Source organism: Camelus bactrianus, chromosome 18, assembly GCF_048773025.1.
Source record: "Camelus bactrianus isolate YW-2024 breed Bactrian camel chromosome 18, ASM4877302v1, whole genome shotgun sequence".
Classification (NCBI taxonomy): Eukaryota; Metazoa; Chordata; class Mammalia; order Artiodactyla; family Camelidae; genus Camelus; species Camelus bactrianus.
The window spans coordinates 40,924,168-40,943,837 of record NC_133556.1 but is presented as its reverse complement, the minus strand read 5'-3'; the positions used below and the strand labels follow the sequence as shown (position 1 = coordinate 40,943,837).

The following is a 19,670-nucleotide window of genomic DNA, read 5'->3' as shown; positions in this document are numbered from 1 at the left end:
ATCACAGCCCAAGACCCAAATTCAATTATTCTTTCTCAGAAAAAACTATAAACTATTTCACACCTGTGCAATTTGGCTACTATTTTTGAGGCTTGTGGACAGCAAGAGCTTGGTGTTCTAGTCCAAAACCCGGGTTACATGCAAAGAAATGTATATATTCATATCCAAAGGAAACCAGAGCTGTTCAACAACAGTTTGCAATTAGAATAGAAAGGAATTTGATAAAGGCAATCTCTCTCTCCCTTTTCTTTCTTTTCTGGCTTCATATAATTTTAGAAGTATTTGCGTGACTAAGAGATGGCTACAGCCCGTGATTCTGCACTGGAGTGTTTGGGGCTGAGGAAGCCCAGATTACATTCACTGCGTAAATGCAATCACACCAACACACTGATAGGTGCCGTGGTGGTGGAGCTGATGTTCCAAAGCAGGCAACCTTACTCTGTAAGAGAACTCTAAATAGAAAGTAAGAATTGCAATGTTCTGTACTCAATTTCATTCGATATATGGGTCATTAACTGATAGAATATCTTCATTAATGTAACCCAAAAATAAATTGTCAACGTCGATTTACTTCAACTGACCGTTTTATGCTAACTTTGGTTATCAAACCCTCACTCCATATGGAAAGCTCAGGCCTATGCTGCAGCAGTTACATCCCGTGGAAGAAAGCCGATCAAGGGAGAACTGGAGAGTTTCCCTTCAGAAGCTCCTAAGTCTGGTTTTGCACCTGTACGTCATTTGCAACCACGTCATCAGCAAGGAGTAAGACCTTACCACTGTGGGGCGAAAAGCACTGCGGTGCTTCTGAACCATCAAAGAACACTGAGCTTTGGGAAACTGTCCTGAGACACTTTAATCGTATTTTTTGTGAAAGGCTCCAAAACTGACCCAATTCACCAATCCAGGTACAAAAGAGAGGTACAGGAATTAGTAGAGAGAACATGCCCTTGAAGTCTGACAATGCCCTGCTTGAATCCTGCTACAGCATTGACTAGCTGCTAAACGGACCAATTCCTTAAACCCTCTGAGAAGGCTTCCCAATCTGCAAAAGGGAGCTGCCATCGCCCACCTGGGAGGCATGGATGAGAATGCAACACGCAAGTACGGCTGCCGACTTGTACCTGACACGGGGACTGACTAGCTTTCCTCCGCTGCCCTTCTCCCCCTTTAAACTTGCACTGTTCCCCCTGGTAAGGATCAAACCCCTGGAAAAGGCTGCCCGAATCTTCTGTGTATCCCTGAATACATGCATTACCCTTAGGAGGCCAGAAAAACAACTGCCTCCTCCCCAGTCACTATCAATGTTCTTAAGAGTCTGGGTATTTTTAACTCAAATTTTCAGGGAGACTATTCCAGAACTTTGCACGCACCATACTCCAGGTTGGCTCCCCTCCCAGTGCCCATCTATTCTCACATCAGATCCTCTGTCTGATTACCTTCTGTTCATAGGAAAGCGAGTCCAGTAGGGTGGCGACTCCCAAGAACGCCCTCCCTCCCTCACAGGTGAGTGTGACTACATTCTCCCCACACCAACTCCAGCTTCTTAGAAGTCTAACCTCCCGGACCCTGCAGAATCTGAATCTTCCCAAGACACACGTGGCCACGACCCTCCTTTCAGATTTCTTCCAGGCTGGCCCTGCCCAACCCCCGGCCCCTTAAGGATAAATGGCATTAGTCTGAAAATCGCAAACGCCGCAGACTGACACACCAAAGCTGCATGGTCTGGGCTTTCCTCCAACCCAGGCACAGCCCTGCCCCCCCTCAGCCTCAGTCTGCAGCTCTCAAGATGATCTAATTCACATGAGCGTCTGTGAACACCAGCTAAGAATGACGACTCCCAACGTGTATCTCTAATCTTGCCCCTTCACCTGAGCCCCAGGGCCATAGAAACGAGTGCCTCTTTGAAGTCCTAATTTGGATGACAAATGGCATCTTAAAAATGCCTCATGTCCGCCATTTACTCTGGAATTCGATTCCTGGCAGGTACCTCCCAGACACCCCATTTTAGTAACAGCCCCAGCACCCACCTATGTGTTTGAGGTCACATTCAATTTCCACTGTTCCCTCCCCCAAGCCCTACACTGGAATCAGTCCTGTTATATCCGTCACTAAGCCCATCTCAAGTCTGGTTCTGCAGGGACCACGGCCGGAACCCCACAAGCTCACAGCATGGTGCACTGAGTCACAGTCCTCCAAAGGGTGCTCCCTGGAGGGGGAGGCATCTCCTGCCACTGGTCACCTCAGAAGGCACTGTATTCTCACAAAGGAGGCCCAGGAGAAGGGACTCAAGGTTCTCCCGTGGTCTGAGATTTGAAGGGCCCGAGGTGTGGGGGAGCTCCTATTTAGCAGACACAGTTGTCAGTAAGCAGACGAGGATGGAGGAAGCCAGGCCAGGCTGTTCTCACTCCGACCCCTGGGCTCTCGGGAGCCACGGGAAAGGCCTGTGTCCAGGGCATAGCCCGGCCATCACAGATCCCAGCCTGCATTTGCCAAGCCGGACAGACTAGACTCCTTCTACTTGCGACATTTACTTCTGATCTGTTCCCCACCCACAATGTGATGGACTCCTTCAGATATTCTCTCCTGTCTGAAGCGAGACAAATTCAGTGAAAAATGAAGTGTCCACATTTGGACCAGAGCATGAAAGGAGAAACAAGGCCTCATGATCAGTATGATGGTGGTGGCCAAACACTTTCACTGGGTGAGATGAACCATGGTGGGGGTGAGAATCCAAGGTCCTAGGTCGGCCAAAGCATCTTCCTTCACAGTTGACTGGGGTGTTGGAGACTCACTACCGCAAACTAACGACAAGGCCGACAGAGGTGGACGTCAGCTGCAACAGACACGGAGTCAGCTATTTACTGCCAGCATGGGTTAAAAGTAAAGGCCGGTGCAGGGAGGCCTGCACGGCTGCTGAGTCAAACCACAGACCCGGCTCTGAATGCCCACTGGCTGTAACAGGGTGGAAGCTACGGTCCCCTTTAGCAGTCCCTATGTCCACCAGATCCAGGTGAGCCAGCTACTTAGGAGAAGGACATGTTGTCCTGATTCTCAGATATACCAGCCTCGTAAAGGGAACAAAAGAGTGACATGGATTTTAGACCAATTTCTGCCTCTTTGTGAAGGCAAAGTAAAGTAAATGGCACGGGAACTAAAATGGAAAAAAAAAATTAAATAACAAAACGGTGACTGCTTCCTCCAACAGATGCTCACCCCCGAGCCTACCACTTCCTCACCAGTGACCACCGGCCAGTCAGCGCCATCACGCGCATCACACAGCGACAGCCAGGAACCGAGTGCCAAGCACGTTTGTGTAAAAGAAGGAATGTAGCAAGATGCTGCAGAATTTGACTTTACAAGTTTAAATACTCCATGAAAAACATCCCTCAGCAGCCGCCTAAATGAATTCGCATCTCACTTCTTCAAAACAATCAAACAAATTTAATAAGGGCACATTTGTCACCAAATATAAGGAGGACCAAACTGGTTCCTTAAAGCAAGGATTTTAAGAGGTATCAAACACCAGTGGGTGATGTGCTAAAAAAAATTAGAAAATAAAAAGATGACAAGGATAATACATGGATCAAAGCAGCTGTTAAGTTTTGCTTTTTAAAGCGATGGAGACAGCACGGAGGGCGATCTAGCTATTTCCAATACAGGGTGTGCACAGCCCACATTTTCAGACGCAACAACATGCTCACAGGGCAGTACAAGAGAAAAAGGAATAAAGAAAAAGGAAAAGAGGAACAAGAGAAAATTAGAAACACACAAGAACAAAAATGACTTTGAAAGCACGTACAAGTATTTACGTGAGTGTGTGAGGCCAGGGACGCGGGGATGGTGAGACCCACCCTCACCTCCTTCTCCAGGGAGAGCAGGGGCCTGAGGGGAGCAGCGTTGCTGGGGGACACCAACGTGGTCAGCGCCCCTAACCAAAACTCAACATACATGGGTCTAGGCAGGTCTTAAGCTACAAATTGTGGTCACATTTCAGGGTGGAGAGTTTTACGCACTTCCACCAAGAGTAGCAGGAAAGAATTAGGCTCTGTTCCTGCACCAAAGCATTGTTTAAAAAATTAATGTCTGCGGAATTGTAAAAGCAACAATGGAGTAAAAGTGACTGGAGGAGAACGTGCTTGACCCTAGCTCACTGGCCGCGTTATCTCACTGACGTTAAGATGCTGGCTGAGACCTTACAGTACCAAAACAGACAGACGCACCAGGAGGGAGGTTTAATGCGCTGCTATATTTTGATGCCGGGAGCCATGCCTGGTACACGAGGTTCTGGGTAAACAATGGTGACTGTGTCAACCACTATGGGCTAAGCACATATCCAGCTACTCCTCCAAATCCCAAGGGCAGACTTCAAATGGCAAAAACAAGCAGGAAATCTCTGGTGGGTCCACAGACCCAGACCCAAGCATTTGCTGAGCAAAAATGTCACCAGTGCCTCCTGTGACAAGAGGAGGCACTGGCCTGGGGGCTGGGGCAGGGCTCCAGGCTTCCACTGCTCACCCACCAGTCTGTCCAGGGGGAGAAGGTGGTCCCTGCTTACGTTGCACCGATGCACCTACCTTGACTGACGCCTGGGGGATCAGCAGGAGGTGACATGTGAGGTGAACGGATCCAGCCTCGTTGTAGCACGGTGCTGGCAGCTGTGTTCTCAGCAGTGCCCAGGGTCCTAAACCTGACACCTCATCTCCAAGGAGCAGATGGGGAGCGCGGGCATGTAGATCACAGGGCCCTGTGAGGACAAGAAAAGATCATGGCCACGACATGCCTTGCCCCTTCCTTAAGTATGTCCCGGAGGAACAGGAAATTCATCCAGAGCCCGCTAGGCACCTCACGCAGGTGGGACTCGGGTTCTCTTGCCTATCACTCACAGGGCTGATCTGGATATTCTTTTTATCAATTCTCTGGCATCTTCTCCTCCAACTTACCAACAACCAGAAAGTAGAATCTGATCTTAGTTAAGTTCAAGAATCACAGAGCATCGCCTCCACAGCGGGCACGGCAGCATGTGCCAGGTCGTCCGACCATCACCTGTGGGACCGCCATGAGCCCTCTCCAGACTCAAGGACCGAGGCCGTAGGCCGGGGGTACACAGCTTCCCTCACTCTCCCCAGCAAAGGGGGACCACCTCCCGGCAAAGGCATCTCACCCTCTTCTTCCCGAGGGACAGCACAATAGATACACGGGGAAACAGAGCAGAAGTTGGGGGGTTAGGCAGCCCAGAAGGGCTCGTCTGTAATTCCGAGGCAAAGTGGGGCCGTTGACTTAATCACAGGGACAAAGTGAGGAGGAACATTTCTCTGGTCTTTCCCATACTCCGTGATACGCCTTTCACTGCATAAGGAGTTCATTCGGAGGTCCCTGGCGGTGTTTCTGATGTCCTAACATGGCATGCTGCCTGTCGGGCAGGAAGAGAGGGACTGAGCAGAACAGGTGCTGAGCCTGGGAGGCAGGAGACACTGGCTCCAAGCCAGCTCAACCAGCGCCTCGTTCTGCCTCTCGGGATTCAGCATCTCATCTATAAACAAAGGGATGAGACTGTCCCAGGAAACGCTGCCCAACAGAAATGAAATGAGAGCCATGTAAAGAAAGTTTCCAAGTTGCCACATTTAAAACTGTAAACAAAGAAACAAACCAACAAACAAAAAACAAGTACTAGAAACTGATTTTAAGAACGTATCTTACATAATCTACTGTATGTAAAATACTATCATTTTGACATGTAATCAATAGAGGAAGTAACAAGACAGTATATATGTTTTAGTAGACAAGCCTCAGCGTCTCATGTGCATTTGAACTATAGCACATCTCAGCTCAGACCAGCCTCCTCCCCAGTGCTCCTAGCATCAGTGGCTGTGGCTAATCTATTGAACAGCAACTCCAGGGGTCCCACCAGGGTCCTGGCTGAAAAGCAGGAGTAAGTGCTCTAACACTATCACTAAAAGGATCTCTCTGAAACAAAGGCGGATTCACTTTTAAATGTCTGTAAACCGGCAGGCTGCACCACCCTCCCCCCTTGGATACAGAGTCCTATTCCGTGCTGATCCCTTTCTGGATGGAGAGAAGAAACCCGGCACACAGCCAGGGTGGACTGGCCTCCAGGTAAACTTACCTGCTGTCTGTGTCCAATCCCATGAAGTCCTCCTTCTCAAACGGCATGCAGAGGAGTGGGATCTTGTCCCCAGAATTGTCAGGGGCCCCATCCAGCCACTTGGACTTGAGCAAGATGAAGAGTGACTCAGTGAAGTCCTTGATCCTCTTCTCCACCACCCTGCAGTCCTCGTAGATTGAAGGCCACGTCGGTGCGCGGCTGCTTGGCTTACCTCCCCATGCAGCACAAAGACAAAGAGCTGAGAGTCATTAAGCGTGATACCATACAGCTCCTCTGCACGTGGAGCTTCTCGAAGGCCTTGGCCGAGTGGCAGTCGGTAATGGTGAAAAGGCCCCCAAATATGCGGGGGGTCTGGAAGCCGCTCCATCCATTCTTGGGCGCATAGTGATGCCTGTATTGCATACAGAGTGCGCCCTGGGAGCTGCACGGGCTGATCTGGCTCACCAAGGAGATTCGCTTATAGATGTAAAAGAAATTCTCCTCTGAGATGATCCCCACTGGTTTGACCACCACGAGAAGAGTCTCATAGTCCTCAGCACACGGCACGTAGTCAGGGATGCTCATGTTGCAGGCCCTGCCGAGAGGGGAGAGGAGATCGAGGTAAATATTGTGCTGTGTGCTGTGGGCGCCTCTGGGTTGCGGTGACCTGGTGTGTACCAGCCAGAAGGCAGGGGAAACCCAAGCAAATCCAGGGGTACACTTTGTCCTTCAGAGCCTGCACATGGCTACCGTAGCTCGGATCACTTTACCCAGCTTTTGGTCTAGGCTTCCTGCCCCTGCAGAGAAGGGTCATTTCTTGTTTTCTGTTTCAAAGCACCTAGTAAGGCCCTGATGCAAAGTCCCTGCTCAAAAATGCGGAATAAAGAAATGAAAAAAGGAACTGCTTTCCGCAACCCCCTTCAGCAGAATATAAAGAAAAAGACAACAGTAGGAATAAAAGATCTGGATTTCAATTCGAATTTAATTGAACCCCTAAGCTGCAGAATAATGGATAAGAAAACTTGCCTTGGGGAGGAGGGTACAGTTCAGTGGTAGAGCACATGCTTATCATGTACGAGGTCCCAGTACCTCATTTTAATAAATGAAACAAATAAATAAACCTAATTACCCTCCTCAAAAAATACTTTTTAATTCAAAATTCAAAAAACACGTTGCAATTGACACAACATTGTAAACTTGACTATACTTCAATTAAAAAAAAAAAAAATCCTTGCCTTACAAGAATATATCTGGATTACGGAAGTTTGCAAATGTAAAATGCCTAGGGTACCACCTGCATAAAAAGGGGTGACTACAAATTTACTATCCCTCCTTTATGAGCTATATTACCTTCGGGGTTGTAATAACCTCTCAGAGCTAATTTTCTCAGATTTAAAAAAAAGTAAATATTACCTGATTCTCAGTACTGCTGACGAATCAGATAACCCTAAGAAAGCATCTGACCCACAGAGGTTACTCAATAAATGTTTGTTGAATGAATGAATAAACAAGCAAAATGAATGCTGCTCCCTGCCACAGACCATCATAATGGTACTGCTTGGAAATCCCAAGCCCACGTTCCACCCTTCTCTACACTAACCATGTGGGTGACCTGGGCAGGCGTGTGTGCTTCCCTAAGCCCCAGTTTAATCGTGAATAGAAATGATGGCAATAACAAAAACCTCAAATTGTTAGTGAGTCAGTAATGAATCGTACCCCAACTTTGCAAGATGGAACCATTAAGGAAAACTGGGAAAAGGGTCCATAGGCCCTCTCCATATTATCTCTTACAACTACATGGGAATCTACATTATATCTCAAAATAAAATTTCTACTTTTTTAAAGAAGCTATTGAGGTTAAATGTGCTCACTGTCTCAAAAAAGGAACACACAGAAAAAATAGGACAATGCCCAGCACATGAGATACACTCAGTTAACATTCCCACTGAACCCACAGGTCCCTCCAAATTCAGAGCAAGAGGATGGGTCCTCGTGGCAAGAGGCCACTGCACCTGAAGCTAACAAAGCTAATGGTGCTCACTTCCAAGAGTCCCTGTCACCACCCTTGTTCTAATTTTCTATTTGTAATTTTTTTTTCTTTTTATTACATAGAAACTCCCAATTGCATAGCCTTCACCTGACTAGACATCAAGATGGCAGCCCTTCAAAACCTGACCACAGAGATCGTGATGGCAGCCCTTCTTGGTGAAACAATAAAATGAAAAGCCATTTCCACAAGACCTCTGTGTAAATCTACTAGGGAACTTCATCCTGGACTGAGGAAGAGGACTGGGGAGGAGGGGGCAATCTGGGGCATAGAGAACTATGGGCCACCTGTCCCATGATGGAATTTAGACTCAACCATCACCCTCCAGGAAATTTAAAATACACAGCGACATAGTGCTATGGGGAAGATTTATTTTTTTAAATCCCTGAATCCCTTGCAGGTCTTGTTTCTACTGAGACACAAATAGATTATGTGTATATTGTTTCACAAAAGCCTTAAAATATTATCACCCCAACTTGACACATCAAGAAACTGAGGTAGGGTGGTTTGTCACATTGTGCAAGATTAAAGAGAGGCCACGACAGACACCATATTTAAATCCAAGCCCCTGCTCCAATACTCACACTAGAAAGTGTGACATACTGCCCCTTTTCTGCCCTCTCCCTGCAATAAATCTCTGAAGAGTATTTTCTGTGCCACCTGGAATCACAATCACATCAATTTTCCACAAAGAGCTATGTGACTCCTTGCAGGAAGTAACAAAATCTAAAGTGTTGGGATGGGAGGAGAGATTTGCATTTTCTGTTTCTCAAAGGAAACATGGCTTTAAAAGAAACTGAAAAGCACTTATCTAGTCTAAGCCCTCATTGTGCAGAGAAAGAAACGGAGGGTCAGAAGAGATGAGGAAAGGGCCTTATTAACAAATATTGCCTCAGCACAGCACCAAGCCAGCCCTGGGCACTAATGGGGGAGTATCCGGGAGGCCCAGGAGAATGAGTGTTAGAAAAAGGGAAGAGAAGAAGCATACAAGGCCCTGTCTCTACACCACCATAACATGAAATTCCACCAAATTATCCAGTATGGGGGCAGCCAATAATAAGGTTGGTTAAACAGGTTACAGAAACCTGGAAGTCTCAACCATAGTGGAAATTCCAACATTTACTATGTTTTTTTTCCCAGTTCAAGCATCAACTCAGTGGGCACTCTGTACCAGGGACTACACGAGGCCTGGAGTTCTCCCAAATACAGATCTCTATTACCACGTGTGCAAACCACATAAAGCCCACCAGAAGATAAGCTCTCACAGATAACATGGAATTACTGAAACTGAAAGCAACCAAAGAGCATATATTACTAGGAAAAATGGTGCTGCTACAAATGGACCCATGGACATAGAAAGCAAACTGTGCTTAGCTGGCAGGAAAGGGGAGATTAACAGATACACGTTAATAAATATAAAATAAATGACAAGGGCCTACTATATAGCACAGGGAACTATATTCAATTTCTTGTAATGAGTTCTACTAAAAACAATATAATACATATGTATATACATATGCATATGTTTATAACTGAATCTCTGCTGTACACCTGAAACTAACATTGTAAATTGACTACACTTCAATAAAAAATAAATTAAAAAAATAATTAAAAATAAAAGCAACGCCATTAAGAAAAAAAAAGAATACTGTTATCCCCTTAGCTGTAGATGCTGGAGAATCCTAGTTGCAAGCACCAAGTCCACTGGATCACTCCAGCACTGGCTGTCACTCTTTCTGACCATCAGAGAGTCACTTGGCTTCACTGAGGTTACTTTTCTCTTCTGTGAAAAGCTACAGTGACAACTAACGATGTATAGAATCTCATCATTCACAAGCCCAACAATTAGTGAGGACTTCTCATGGGCCAGGCTCTGGAGAGTTGAAAATATAGGGTCCCAGTTATATTCATGGGTAGAAGAAGTTTATGCCATAAAGACATTAATTCTTCCTGTTTTGATACACAGATTCATTGCAATTCTGATTAGAATTCCTACCAGATATTTCATGGAATGTAACAAGTTATTTTATGGTCAGGAATAGGCATGAAACTTCTTTAGAAACACCACTGAGGAGGGGTGGTTATGTCACTCATTTTCACTGGTCTTTCTGATGTGATGAAAACGTTCTGGAATAATAATTGTTGCACCACTGTGAATATGCTAAAAGTTCCTGAATTGTACCTTTTAAATGGATGGACTTCATGGTGTGTGAACAATATCACAATAAAGCTGTTATATGAAAAAATATTTCTTGACAATTATTTTTCCCTCTATACTACTAGTCTGCCCCACGATTTAAGAAAAACAAAAAACCAAAACTAACCAAACTGTGCCAGGAGCTCTTTAGGACTGCAATGTCCCTGGGTCTCCAACGCCTCTGGTGGTGCTGTTCCTGTTAACGCACCCTAGCTGGGCTGGGCTAGTTAGGGACTGTAACTATCTTTTTATAATCGACGGTTACACGTTTCACACTGGGAGTGGGAAGGAAGGAGCATGTCACAGCCTCATGCCTTCAGCCCATTTTTAAATGAAACAAGCCCTGCTTTCAACACTGTAATCCCTGGCACTATAAAAACACGTGACATCAACAAGCACCGCCATCATAACACCTGAAAGTGTTCAAGGTACTTACCTGGGGCAGAAACACTGAGGGAGGAGACAGAAGCTCGCTCAGCACTGAGGATCCACTTTCCCGACTCCACCAGAAGCTGGGCTTTACAGCCGGAGGCTCTCAGCCCAGGGAGCAGCGCCCACACCGCTGAGCTTGTCCTCAGGGAGCAGGAAAGGAAGAGCAGGGCAGCCCTGGGGTCGCGGGGCAGGGAAAGCGGGGGGGGGTTGGTGGAAACGCGGGCTGCAGCCCCGCTCGGAGGCCAGCCCCAGCCCAAGCAGCCCGCCACCGTCCGGGTCCGCAGAACCCGCCCGCCCGTGACACAGCCCGCCCAGGGGCGGGGACGGGCCGGCGGCCGAGGAGAGGCAGCCCGGGAGGAGAGGACTCGCGGGCGGGAGAGGACTCGTGGGCGGGAGAGGGGAAGGGGACGCCAGCAATGGACTGAGGGGAGCCCGGCTGGGTGAGAGGCTGCACACCTGGACATGGACAGGTGTGGCCGGGGCGCCGGGGTAGGTGGCGCGGGCAGAGGGGTCTGGCCAGAGCAATTCAGCTGAACACAGGCTGACTGGCGCCCTGGGGGGCTGTGACATGCCGACCGCCCTCCCGCAGCCGCCTGACCCCTTTCCCGGGAAACCCCACCTTGCACTTCCACAACCAGAGGCCCCGGCCCCGGGCAGGAGCTAAATGCCTACCGGTCGACAGAGCTGAGAAGCCTTTGGGGCCGATCCCCGGCTCGGAGCTGGAGCTTCCAACCCGCGGTCCAGCTGGCACCGACTGCCCATGCGCAGGAGAGCCAGCAATCCACTCTGGGTTCTGCGAGAGAAGGTGGGGCAGCAAGGGAGGAAGAAGATGGGAGGGGGAGGAGAGGAGGGGAAAAGTGGAGGGAGACAGATGGACAGGACGAGCAGAGAAAAGGGATGGATCTGGAGAGGGTAGGGTCTTAGCGGAGATGGAGAGAAAAAGCTTTACCTCTGGGGCCACCCCGAAGGAGGCGGCAGTCCTGCCTCTGTACCATTCTGTTACCCTTCAAGGCCCGCAGCTCATGTTTTACCTCTCGGATCCAGCCCTCCATCCGATGCTTCTGCAGAACCCCTATGGGTATCACACCCGTTGCCCCCACGCGGAGCTGGGTTTTCTGTTGGTCTGGGAACCAAGCACCCGCAGGTGTTGTCCCTCAGAACTACCTTGGGAAGAGTACCTATTCCCCTTTTACACGCTGGGAAACAGGCAGGCATGATCTCTGCCTTAGTTCCACTCTCCCAGGTGTTGGGCTGGCGGGGAGAGGGGTGGTACAAGATCACAGCCCCAGACAGAGCAGACTGCCTGAGTGTTGCTGCACAGTCCCCATCCCTCCTGGGTAAACCACACCCCACCCTAGTGGAACCATCAAGGGCTCACAGTAGTTCCCTGGGTGTGGGAGAGCTATCCTCATGTAAAGGAAAAGCCCAGCTGGACTAACAAGCTAAGTCACAAATCTAAGTGTGATAAGTGTCGGTTTACTGATCTAAATTCTGCTGGGCTAACTTGTAAATCAGAAGTTTAGTGTCAGTTTACTGGGCTAACAAGCTAACTCGTAAATCCAACCTCAACAGGTGTCAGTAACGTGATCTATTACATGTTGATAAGCTCCAGTGTACTGATTCCTTGCTTTTTGTTGTTTGAGCCTTATTGGCTAATATCACTTACTTGTAATTAACCCTTTAAAACCTCATGTGCATGTCTTGGAGGTGCTCAGAACTTCGGAGCAGAAGCCTCTGAGTCTGCAGGCATAATAAATCTGAGTACTCCAACCCTCCCAGTGGTGCTTGTTTCTTGGCTGGCCTGTTGTTTCCATAACACTCAGTTCCAGTGCTCAGTTTGATAGGTAGATAGGAGTGTTACCGAGTCCAAATTCATTCTCCTCAGTGCAGGACAGGCCAATAAGTTGGGAGACCAGGTTTTGGGGCAAGGAAAAGCAAGTCTCTGTAGACCTAGGTGGCAAACTAATGTCCTGGAAAACCATCTCCCCAAGTCAGAATTCAGGCTCCTTTCCTACGTGCTTGGTTGTTGCAATCTTCCTGGTGTAGGAATTCCTTCTTGTTAGAATCATTTGTTCTTGCAGCTATCTGCCTGGGTCAAATCTCTGTAAACCTCCAACAAAACGAACGTTATTTTCTATTCTGTAATTTGTTAGCTTTTTATGAATGAAAAAGTGTTAAATATCCTTAAAGGACAGAGCCTTCAGAATAGGCTCTCCTGTATAATTCAGGCTCTAAGCAACATTGTTTTACAAGCAAGATGAAGCCTAGGAGGCAGAGCATAGGGTTAAAGTCAAATGAAAAAATCTAATATGCAGTCAGATTTGTTCTGTTCTATTACCCGGGCAGAAGCCACTTGAGGATTTAAATCCCTTTAAGTTAAAAATAACTAAAACTTTAAAGGAATTTACATACATATTTGGGAATGTGCATACCATATCTGGAAAATCATCCAAAGGATAGTAAACAGGGTCATCTCCAGGGAGGGCTGGAAGAACAGAGGGTGAGGGTAAACTTCTTTCACTTGTGTATTTTTGTGCTCTGTTTGAATTTTTTTAACCATTTGCATGTATTTCTTTTTCAGTTAAAAAAATGTGTAATGGAGCAAAGGAGTAATTAGCTCAGCAAATACAGCAGCCATGGAATCACTGAGTCATCAATTTTGACTTAAGCCAGGAAATATTTATTGACTCTCTCCAATGTGCCCAGTGCTGTTTTAAGACTTCTTTTATTATTATTATTTATTATTATTATTACTATTATTATTATTATTGTTATTTTTATTTTATGGAATAATAACAAGGTATCCCCCACCCCTGCACATGGCTGGTGGAAAACCAACTACGTTTTTATTGAGTTGTTTTCCAAGGAGTAGAGATGAGTTATAAACTGAACACATCTTCAGGGCAAAACAGGCGGAGTGGTTTTACAGCACGCCAGACAGCTATGAAGGGTTTTCAATAAAGGTGCCCAGAGGCTGAGAGAGAAAGCCTCCAGGGCCCTACAAAAAGCTGCCCAATCTGCCTTCTCCATGGCACTACTGAAGTAGGAAGGAACAAATCTGACTCTGTATTTGATCTGTTCCTTTGACTTTAAGAAAATCACGTTAATACGCTCCGGTCTTTTCATGGGTTATGATGTCACAGAGGAGACGGACAGGTCAACAAGGGGCCACTCTGCCGTGATCACTGAGCCGGGGAACGCGATGGGCGGCAAGATGTATGACGCAACCATAGCTGTGCCCGTGCTTCTAGGCAGGTAACTAAAGTCGCCTCGACAAGGTGTCAAACACGTGTGCCCACGTCCTCATCACCTGACATGTATTAAAGAGAAATGGAAACTTATAAAATTCCAACACCCTTGGTGGGTACACTGTCCAAATTGCAAAGTCACAGTTTGACAACTGGCCATCCCGGTTCCCTGGGATTCATTCTTGTAGAATTTTAGAAACCACTCCTCTGTCCTTAAGAAGTGCTGCATATTTGTCCTATCTTTGGCTCAGGGATGGAGCATGTTCAAGTGAACTTTAATGTCTGCACAGATTTGACTGTCTTTCTCCAGTTTCACTTGTCCATTCTAAAGAGGCCTGAGCTAAGTCCATCCTCCGTAAGATCTATTCCCTCCAGTGACAGCTCATTGAGCCTGCAATTAAAGGCCAACTGAACAAGACTGTCTGCCCTCAGCTAAAAAGTTCACCCACTCTTCACTGCTTTCTTAATCTCCTCTTCTGGCTAATTGCAACAGACTAACACCTCCCTCTACCAAGCTCCCCAACTATGTCAGTTTTTCTCCCCAAAAAGAAAGTAAGGTCCATAAATGAGAAGTCAACTCCATAGTCAACTCTGAATTCCTAGCATATGGTAATGTTAATAAATAGAACTATGATTATGGCTTCTTTCCTTTAAAACATTTCCGGTTATTTGAATGAGACCTTGGAAGAGAGGTGTTTGCCGTCCAGTATCTTGATCCACAAGACTCTGGAGGCCTTTTTCGGAATGGCTGCTCACTGATTCATTCAAACCACAGCTTCTCATTCCAGGAGTAGCTGTGCTTCTCTGCCAGGAGTTTGTGGTCACTCTCATGCCAGAAGAGCTTTAAACTGTATCCTTACTTTAGATTTGTTATTTTTCCCTTCTTCCAACAAAATTGACTTTCCTTACTGTCTTGCCTTGAGGAATTTTTTTTCCTAGTTCACCCTTTAGTAAACCATGCTTCTCGGGATGGGCTTGGCCTTACATATGATCAGCCATCCAACTCCCAGTGTGAGAGGCTTCGGGCTCACCTCCTGCCCTACTGTCAAGGCAACTGAAACTCAGTACAGGAGCCAACAGGCACCCCAGGGCTTCTAAGGCTCATGTATCACCCAGAATCCCTGCTTTCTGGTTTGTCTTGGCTTCTGAGGATTTCCCCTCACTTTCTTGACAATTAGCTGTGCAGGTTGAAAGATGAGGAAGGAAGGTTTTATTTCTTAATCCGCATTTTAAGAAACTTGTGTAATGAAGGTTTTCACAAGTTTCTACAACCCTCCATTGCCGAGACAGAAAACACACTAGATATTTTCTAAGTTTAGCTGTCATGTGTATTTTTTCTTTTGTTTTCTTAACTGCAAACAGACATCTTTTAATTAAAAAAAATTAAGGCCCCAAATAGGATAGAGAAAGGGCATACAAAATTAAAGGGCAAAGACAGAAAAATGATAAGTACTCTACAAGTTTAATATAATACTTACTCTATGGATCAGATCAGCAATTCTCAGTAACAGCTATTTGAAATATGACCATGAGGTAAAAGGTCTCTCTTGTCAGGAGATGGCTAATAGAAAATAGAATTAAATCAACAAACTAATATTCTAAGTCTGCCGAGGTACAGAAGGCTACCAGCAAAATGTGTCGTCTTCTGGAATGGAGGGAGGCTCACCAGCTCTTTACTGTGGAGCCTGAGCCCATGGGAGGTCGGTGAAGTGAGCTCTGTAAGTACCCAATTAGCAAAGTGGGTGATGAATAAAGAGACGTGAGCTTTGATGACAGAGATGATACTACTATTCACTTGTCCTGTAAAGTATGACTTCACGTTCAGTGATCACTACCTCAGCGTCCTCAGGGATTAAGATTATAGGAAAATTCACAGCCTGGGCCCAGACCTCCTCTTTGAGCTCGTGACACTGCACTTAGATGTCGCAAGGGCAACTCCAACTCCACCTGCAAAGAGCTGACTTCATGGTGCTCCTCCCATAGCCGTCCTGCCCAGGGCCCCTGGTCGGGGGGCAAGGTCTCTCTGCCTCTCCGAGCTCAGGCCCATCACTCACAGATGTGACTGGACCCCTCCTTCAGGGCCCAGATTTCCTCAGTCACCGAGTCCCACCACCCACACCTGTCCTACCAGATACTCACTGGCACTCACTCAGCACTGACTCTGTGCTGGGTACCATGCTGCACACTGTGCACACGTTATCTCACTGGATCTCCACAGCAGTCCTGGGAGGTCGGTACATCACTGCATTTATTGATTAGATAAATTGTTTCTCTTCCTTGAGTGCATCATCCAAAGTGACACGGCTACTGAGCCACAAAACTGGGACTGAAAACCACTTGAAAATTCTACACTCCTACACCTGGCAGCCACCCTAATCTGACTCATCACATCACCTCCAGCTGAGCCTTCTAAATGTTTCTAAGCATTCTACAAGACAAAAGTGATCTACGAGAGCACCCCTCTCCCCTACTTAAAATCTGTCAATGACTGTCCACTGCCCTTAGGAGAAAGCCCCACCGGGCCTGAGCACAGCCCAATGGCCCGGCATCTGCGTTCCCTGCGCGGCATCGCCGCCTCACCCACCACGCAGCTCTACACTGGCTGTGTCCAGGACAGGGATGCTGACTCCGTACAACCCGGGGCTCGTCTCAATCGAACAATGATCACCTTCTTCAGTGTCCACCTTCTTCACTGCTGACTCTCAGAAAAATGTTTTCTCAGGATGAATCAATATCTTTTTCCTTACAACTTCCCGTCATTGATAATGAGCTCCACCCAAAGAGAGAAGACTTAATTCTCAGTCTCCTTATCTGTAAAGTGTGAATAACAAGAAAATATGTGAGGTTTTAAGAGAAATAATATTCATGTGAGGCTGAGGGACAATTCCCAACATACAGTAAGTACTCAATATGTGCTTACTTATTATTAATAAGAATATAATGCATTCCAGCAACCTTAACTCAATGTTTTATGGCTATGTCCAACAGACTACAGACACACTGTTGGACGAACCGCTTTGAGCGGATCAGCACAAGCATACTGGGAAAGGTAAGCGCTGACTCCGGTTACAGCTGCAGCCACCCAGCACTACAGGGCGGGGGCAGTTTCTCAGACTATTACATGTTGCTTGAGCATTTAATTGTCACTAATGAATAAAGACAGGTGTTCTTTAGTCAAAGCTCCTGAAACATAAATCTTCAAAGATTGATGCAAATTAGATTTCAAGTACAACACTCTCTCTAGAAATTATTTGATAATAGTCTTAGCTCCTCTGCACATCAAAAGGGCATGTTCTTAATATATCTGACTACACCGAAAGTGTTGTTTAAAAGAAATTAAGATGAAGCCATCCTAAATAAGTTCTCAGTATCATCTTCACAAAGCCCCACCCAAGGGTCTCATTTCTCACTTCCACATAGGTGTTCAGGTAGCTTAACCTGGGTCTTGGTTTCTTATAACATGGGGGTGGGAAGAGTTGTGGATAGATTTATGTTGCAAATATAAACCTAGGTTAGTTGCTGCGTAGAAATCCTAGAAATAAACAAATTGATATATAGTCCTACCTCAAGAAGCTCAGACTTTCCATTTACAACAGCATTAAAAATTAAATGAGAGATACATTTAACAAAAATTTACAAGATTTGTACATTGAATATTTTGAAGTATCACCGAAACATTTTAAAAGATCTACATATATGGAAGACATCTCATGTTGATGGAATGGTAGACAATATTGTTAAAAATGTTAAGACTCCCCAAAGTGATTTACAAATTCAGTGGAATCCCTATCAAATTTCCAGCTGACTTCTTTGCAAAAATTGAAAAACTTATCCCAAAATTCATATGGAAGTGCAAGGGGCCCAGGACAGCCAAAGCAATCTTGAAGAAGCAGAGCAAAGTGGGATGACTCACTTTAAAGTGTACTAAAAAGCTATAGTACTAAGTCAGTATGGTACTGGCATAAGTTTGGATAAATAAATCTATGAGACACAATAAATTCCCATGGGGAAAAAACTTACATTTACAGTCAGTTTTCCACAAGGGTGCCAACAACACTCCATGGAAAGAATAGTCTATTCAACAAATGGTGCAGGGAAAGCTGGGTATCTGCAGGCAAAAGAATGAATCTGGAATCTGGACCCCCATATTTTATATAACAAATAAAAATTAATTCAAAATGGATCAGAGACAGAAACGTAAAATCTAAACCTATAAACTTTCTAAAAGAAGACACAGTATAAATCTTTGAGGTCCTAGGATAGGCTTTGGTTTCCTAGATACAATACGAAGAGCACAAGTGATAGAAGAAAAAAGCAGATAAACTGGACTTCATCAAAATTAAAACCTTTTTGTTACAGAGGACATCATCAAGAAAGTTAAATGACAGGGGAAGGGGGTATCTCAACTGATAGAGGGCGTGCTTAGCAAGAAAAATAAAATAAATCAATACATCTAACTACCTCACCTGTAAAGAAATTGTTTTAATGTTTAAAAGAACTTAACTGAAAGCACAATCTGCAGAATAGGAGAAAAAATTTACAAAGCATGTATCTAATAAGAGACTAGTATTCAGGATATATAACAAATGCTTACACCTGAACAATACAAAGAAAATCGACCCAATTTTTAAAATTTCCAAGGATTTAAAAAAATACACAAATGGCCAATAAGCATATGAAAAGAAGCTCAGCATCAGTAGCCAAATCAAAATGAAAATGAGATCTTATTTTACAACCACCAGGATGGTTATAATCAAAACATGCACAATAACAAGTGTTGTTCAGGAGGCAGAGATACCTCATATGCGGCCAGTGGAAAGGGACAATGGTGCAGCTTCTTTGGAGAAGTCTGTTGTTTCCTCAAAAGTTTAGAGTTATATGGCTCAGCAATTTCACTCCTACATGTAGAGTCATCCCTTAGTATCCTCGAGGGGTTGGTTTCAGGAACCCCCCATCCTGGATTCCATAATCCAAGGATGTTCGAGTCCCTTTACAATCAGCCATCTGGATCCATGAAGTGGAAACTACAGATATGGAGGGCCAACTGTACAGCCAACAGAATGAAAACATATTCTCACAAAAACTTGCACATCAATATTCATGGCAGTATCATTCAGAGTAGCCAAAGGTTACAAACAATATCCATCCATCAATGAACGGATAAACAAAATAACCAAGAATAGTCCCACAAAATTTTGGTCATTGTATCTTTGACAAAGGAGGTGAGAACATAAAATGGAATAAAGACAGCCTCTTCAGAAAATGGTGTAGGGAAAACTGGACAGCTGCATGTAAATCAATGAAGTTAGACTACTCCCTCACAGCATACACAAAAATAAATTCAAAATGGCTTAAAGACTTAAACATGTAGACAAGACACTATAAACCTCTTAGAAGAAAACATAGGGAAAACATCTGGCATACATCTCAGCAATGTTCTCCTAGAGCAGTCTACTCAAGCAATAGAAATACAAGCAAAAATATACAAGTGGGATGTAATTAAACTTACAAGCTTTTTCACAGCAAAGGAAACAGTAAGCAAAACAAAAAGAAAACCTATGGAATGAGAGAAAATATTTGCAATAAATGAGACTGACAAGGGCTTAATTCCCAGGATATATAAACAGCTTTTACACTTCATAA

General features: G+C 45.4%; 1 protein-coding gene across 8 annotated transcripts in view; it reads right to left on the bottom strand.

The window, feature by feature from the left end:
• The window catches only part of LOC141573949 (trafficking protein particle complex subunit 9-like), a 126,643-nt gene extending 107,587 nt beyond the window's left edge, over nt 1-19,056 (bottom strand). For all 8 annotated transcript variants that reach the window (XR_012500457.1, XR_012500452.1, XR_012500453.1 and 5 more), the window contains exons 1-5: nt 18,826-19,056; nt 18,048-18,135; nt 10,784-16,838; nt 6,125-6,698; nt 4,575-4,744 (exon numbers count right to left, since the gene is read on the bottom strand). The gene's annotated coding sequence lies outside the window, so the exon portion shown is untranslated. The remainder of the gene's footprint in view (nt 1-4,574; nt 4,745-6,124; nt 6,699-10,783; nt 16,839-18,047; nt 18,136-18,825) is intronic.
• Nucleotides 19,057-19,670: the final 614 nt, after the last annotated feature.